This window comes from Pseudophryne corroboree, chromosome 12, assembly GCF_028390025.1.
Source record: "Pseudophryne corroboree isolate aPseCor3 chromosome 12, aPseCor3.hap2, whole genome shotgun sequence".
NCBI lineage: Eukaryota > Metazoa > Chordata > Amphibia > Anura > Myobatrachidae > Pseudophryne > Pseudophryne corroboree.
In genome coordinates this window covers 99550413-99556299 of record NC_086455.1, presented here as the reverse complement: position 1 = coordinate 99556299, position 5887 = coordinate 99550413, and the positions used below count along the sequence as shown (strand labels likewise).

The following is a 5887-nucleotide window of genomic DNA, read 5'->3' as shown; positions in this document are numbered from 1 at the left end:
GGAATATAATAGTGTGCTGAGCATAGCGAAGCACCGTGTCCGAAGCGCGAGCCATGCAATGGCACTCGGTACACTTATACGATGTCAATGTCGACCTATGTCAACATACAGTACACACCAAAAATATTAAAATCTTGTGTTGACTTTTTGACCTGTCGACATTTTAAATGTCAGTATTTTGACCTTGTCAGTATTTTAAATGTCAGGAGTTTGAGTATAGGTATTTCATACTAAACCCCTTCATCCACACGGACATTACTACATTTGACAAAAAGAAAAAAAATGCTTTTTTAGTTACGTCTAAAATGGGATGTTTTAAGTGTGTATGATGTATCACATGTGGGTACATGTTGTTAACTGGTGATAGCATTAAACATCCCAACAGTGGGCAAAGTAAACCACTACCTCACTTGTACCACCAAGTACAGATGGAGCCATGCTAGATGGGGCTCCGTCTGTGCCTGGGCGCGCCCGCCCAGGCGCGCCTAATGCTGAGAGCGTCTCTGTCCGGGTGCACGTGTGCCTGTGATGGAGACGCGCCCCATTCACTAGAACGGGAGAGTGTCTATGTGCACTCCTGGTGGGGCTAGAAGGACCGCCTAGTCACGCCGGGAGTGCACGTCTGTGATGGTGCCGCAATGGATGAGTGCGGCTCCATATGTATGTTATATATGTACTAATTTGTCCTTGCAGCAAATATTATGTAGGAAAAACACAGTTCCAGTTCAAGGAGAGGATGGCTATGCACAGAACATCAATCCATGCTGCATCGATTCAGTCAGGATCGAGTGACCAGCCAGTGGCAAATCATTTTGCCATGGCTGGAAACTCACCAACATCAATTCATTATAAGATTATTGACCACATCCCTCCTCTTATGAGAGGAGGTGATCAAGGCAAAATCTTATTCCAAAGGGAATCAAACTGGATCTTTCTGTTAGACATGTTAGCACTCAAGCGTCTGAACAAGACACTGGGGTTGCATCTTATTTTATACATGTGGACAAAATGTTTTTTTTATCAGTTATATTTTTTGTTAATTTACTAATAAGCAAATAGTTGCTACTTTATAGATATTTTTGAAAGGAAATATATAAAGCAATATGAAGTTTGGTATAACATTTACACCAGAGTAGTATGGGCATTTAATTGCAGGAAGATTAATTACCTGCATTCTTCATTTTCACCACCAGATGTCGTATTTCTACAATAATTGCTATAGTCACATTAGTAAAGCATTTCAGCGCAATAATGTACTACAAAAAAGATTAAGAAAGCGCTGACAGAATTAGTTAAAAGTAAATCTTTTTTATTTATTAGTAAACTATTTTTACTCACTAAAAAATATATGTATATACTCATAAAATATCTCCCTGTGGACCAAGTACACCAAAAATTAAAAAAGCAATTTTACACAGTATATAATTATTCACTAACTCAATGTATCCTATACCTTCACATATAGCTTTGTTCGTCATATGTAACCAGCATGATATAAAACCACTTTTGATAAATCACAATATCTCCTAATCACACTAATTGCGGCATGAGTATTTCTAACTTAATTAGAACCAGTCCTTCAATATAGATATTCCGTGCTTGGAAACAGTCCTTTCCTGCCAAGTTAATACTTGGTCTATTGGTTAGTTTTATAATTTGCCAAGCAGAAAAGAGGGTTAATTGTTAGTTTGCCGACCAAAGAGGAAATATGCAGATTAGCTTGGAACAGTTCCTGTGCTGGTTTTTTATAGTAAGCAGATATTACTTATGCATGCGAATTGTTAAGGAAATTTAAGCAATGTATAGAATCTATTCTGACTTTTTAATATCATGTAATACTTAACAGACATTATTATGTAAGATGTTTTTCTGCCAAAGAATGTAGGTTCGTGACAAGAACTTGCTAAGTCACCCTAGTCTTGCTGATTTGTGTCATGTGCCCACCCAGGACCAGATGGTGTTCGATAAGGAGGAACGGGCCTCAAGGCCTGCTATGATTGGTCCAAGCTTGGGTGGAGTAATTCTTTGTAATATGCAATATTAGGGGCCATCTATGCCATGTTCGTGAGGCAGATGGAGCTCCCTTGTAATTACTTGTAAGTGCATGCTGACTGTCACTTTATTGTAATCTTGCTCTGCCATTATCAATATAAAAATGAATTTGGCTACAACTGTTCATGTTTTTTTTCCACAACAATTTGGTGCCGAAACCCGGGATCTGAAAACGATTGGAACGGAATCAGGACAGGAACGGAGGACTGGAGACCAGATTGGCGCCATTCAAAAAAGGTGAGAACATTTGTGTCTCTGTCTGCTCTCCCCTCCTCCGCTCCTAAGACCCTCCGTCCCACTATCGTGAGTACAGATCCCAAGAACCTGAACAGTTGTTTTATGTTGTAATATCTGTTTGGATATGCATGTGTGAGTGTATGCAGATGCTGGCACATTGGCTGAATGATTGTGCTGCCCCAAACATGCTGGGGGCAGTGGAATAAAAAGTAAGAGGACCCTATCGTCCTCAGACACGAATGTTTCCTATCTTCTCAGTCTGTCACGTAAACTGTCATTAACATTGTCTGCATAGTGGAAGGACAAATATAAGGATAAGTGTTGGTGAAGAGTAGTTTCTCTGCTGGTCTACCCTTGCTTGTCAATACCGGTCTGTGGGCAACCGATTGTGGCTCTCCCCACAGAACAGGAGCGATATAATCTCTGATTACCTCCTGGCCTGCTATCTGACAGCTCTGTGTACACTGGTTTGAGTCTGCTTCTCGCTACACTGAAGGGCGTGTCCTGAAGCTGCAGACTGGCGTCTCTCTGTGTCTCATGAAAAATCATACTTCTTACTTAGATAATCCCTTACTTGCATGGTTTAACCTAGAGGACATTAGAGGGCAAATATTGTTTGGCATCTTCGCCTTGCTGATTTTCATTTGGCTCTGTTGGAAAATTTAGAGGGACCAAAAAGCGGGGATTCGCTGTGTGGGACTTCCCCTAACAGCCAAAAGCCATAGAATATAGTGCTGTGAAATACTGAGAGAGGGGTGCAAGAGTCCCCTCCACCATAGCCGGGCTATGGGAAACAGTCACAGCAAACGTGGATTTGGCTGATCACCAAATCAGAGTAATGGACGTCCTGAGACTCCTCGTACCCCACAGGAGGAGATGAGTAAGAAATATGGCAAATGGGTCAGCCGGCATTTACCTAAGTGGGGCAGACTGACTAGGGGGATGGATTGTGGGATCCCAAAAGAGGGAACCTTTGAATTATCCCGCTGGGCAACCCTCTACAAAAAATAAAACAAAATTCACTGAGCCAAATGAATAGGCAGCTTGGAGTAGGTGGATGGTAGAATCTTATAAAAGACAGCAAAAAGCCCAAAGTATTTTTTTTACATCAGAAACAAGAACAGGAGGGGCAAATCAGCAAGGAGGGGAGGTACAGTCAGATGAGAAAGAGGGGGAGGAAGGGTTTTGTGTGGAGTGGAAGGTGAGCTTGTCATCACTCCCAAAATAACCCAAGGTGAGAGAGATGAAAGGGCTGAGGAATATCGCTTGCCTCAAGCCTCAGCCTAACTTGTTAGAGAGCAGTTCATGCCTGGTACAAGTGAGTTTAGCCAGCTCAAGACAGAGAAATATACAGGAGGTACAGGAGAAAATGGTCCAGAGGGTGATGGTAGTTGACACACCAGCAACCCCCAGAGGGGTAAGTTTAGGGGGAGGAACAATTGGGAGTCCAGAAATGTGAAGTGCTACAATTGTGTGAAACAGGGCCACATTGCAAGAAATTGTCCAGCTCCAAAAAGGGGGGCAGGATAGCGCCTGACAGGTAGGGCTTCCAGTGTTACCAGTCATCTTGATGTTATGAGCCACAGCAGTGGTTCATTCCTGTTTGCATTCGGTTCATATATTTTATGTTATATTTCTGTTTGCATGTCAGGATTTCTTATGTACTTTAGAGTGCTATACTTTTGTTTACTAGTCTGGTAACTACAGTGACATATTTTGTGGGTCTTCCCACTAGCTGCATTCGGTTCATGTATTTTAGGTTATATTTCTGTTTGCATGCCAGGATTTCTTATGTACTTATTTAGAGTGTTATACTTTTGTTTACTAGCCTGGTAACTACAGTGTCATATTTTGTGGGTCTCCCCACTAGCCTTAGTTTTGTGTTTTTGTACTGGCGGCAGCGCCGCACATAACTTGTTTGTTTAGTTCTCATGTTATAGTCACCTTAGCTGTAGCTAGTTTTCCCCTCACTCGCAGTCTCAGGTGGTGCCTTGTAACCTTGTAAGACGGGAGGACATCGGAGTTTGGGCGAACCTAATTCGTCCATTCAAACGCGGCTGCCTTGGGCAGAAGACTAGCACCTCAGGCACCATCCGACCACTGGGAGGAGTAATGGAGTTTGGGTTAGAAAAGGTCTTGCTGCGGCCATTCATACTGACTCTAGCTCCACTCATGAGTACTGGAACTCCCCAGTTGTCACACATTCCACAGAGTTCCAGGGTCTCAATTTGTAACATTGTACTCGTTTCCTAACACTCGGAGAGTAGGGGGGTTATGCTTTTGTCCACTTGACCCTCTCTGAAATGCCTTTTTACTCAGTGGAGTATCTGGTGGACAGTGGAGCAGCCCGTGTTCTCAAGAGAGAAAGTATGTCAATTCAGGCAGGTCCCCAAACACTTGGTATATGGGGGAAGGCAGGTTGCAAATAAATAAATATTGTTTGGAAACATGAGGATGGTCGATTGAGTGCACATCTCCCTTCATATGTTTCCAAAGGGGGAATGATTGATATGATTGCTAAATTTTGGTTTGCACAGTGTTTGAAATACTTTACAACAGAATGGTTATGTTCTCCTTGTAGATAGAGGCGTGGCCTGTTGCCAAGGTAACGGCTGCAGTAACAGCAAAGAAATTGATATCTGAATTTGTGTGCAGGTATGGCCTACATGAAACGGTTGAGAGAGCAAATAGCGTATTAAAAATGTCTAAGATCTGTGAGCAAACAAAACTTACATGGGTACAAGCTTTACCAGTAGATCCTTTTGCAATGAGGTATACCCCAAAGGGATTACATGGACTTTCAGCATTTGAGATACTGTTTGGCAGGCTGCCACTCAAATTGCATGGACAGTACGCTTCTCTTACTGACTACGTTGTTCAGCTTCATAAGCCACTGACTAATTTGCATGGCAAAGTGTTTTCTTCTTTACCAGATCCACAAGACACATCTGGAACCCCGATTTGATGGCCCATACCAGGTGCTATTGACCACAGTGACCTCCGTCAAGGTGGAGAGGAAAGTACGCTTTTCACTGTAAGAAAATTAACTTTCAGGTCAATGATGCAAACTGGTCCCAAAAGCATGGGGCCCCCGGGGAGAAGAGAACTGAATGGACTGTTAAGATACGCTTGTTTTTCTGCCTGCTTGTTTGTGCTTTATATCAGTGTGTGCAGGTGAAAGGAGAACAGCAAAAGAACTCTATATGGCTTCTACATCAGCAGACCGCTAAGGAGCTGAACGCCACTGACTGTTGGATCTGTTCTTATGTTCCTGCTAACCATAAAGGAATCCCTTTGATTGGTATCCCTATCTCAATGAACGATCTTTACCTCACAGATTATAGCTATAATGTTGAAATAGACATAAATCACACTGCTCACAATGCTCTTTCAGACCTAGGAATATATTTAGAAATTGCTGGTATAATCTCTCCGCCCACTATGTGCATAGGGCCTATGTTTATTAACCACGTGGCTGAACTAAAAGGTCACCTAGTCAACTTACCTAAGGTATATGTTGGAGAAACAAATTGTAAAAATGCTGCCTTAGTGTTTAACATGGAATACAATGAAAAGTTATGTGACAAGGTGAACGGTA

The 5887-nt window shown here is 42.3% G+C and overlaps 1 long non-coding RNA gene across 1 annotated transcript; it reads left to right on the top strand.

Annotated features, from left to right (window-relative positions):
* Positions 1 to 1780: 1780 nt before the first annotated feature.
* Positions 1781 to 5066, top strand: LOC134980832 (uncharacterized). The gene is made up of 2 exons (XR_010190475.1): positions 1781 to 2096; positions 4871 to 5066. It is a non-coding gene; the product is annotated as an uncharacterized LOC134980832 (long non-coding RNA).
* The last annotated feature ends 821 nt before the right edge of the window (positions 5067 to 5887 follow it).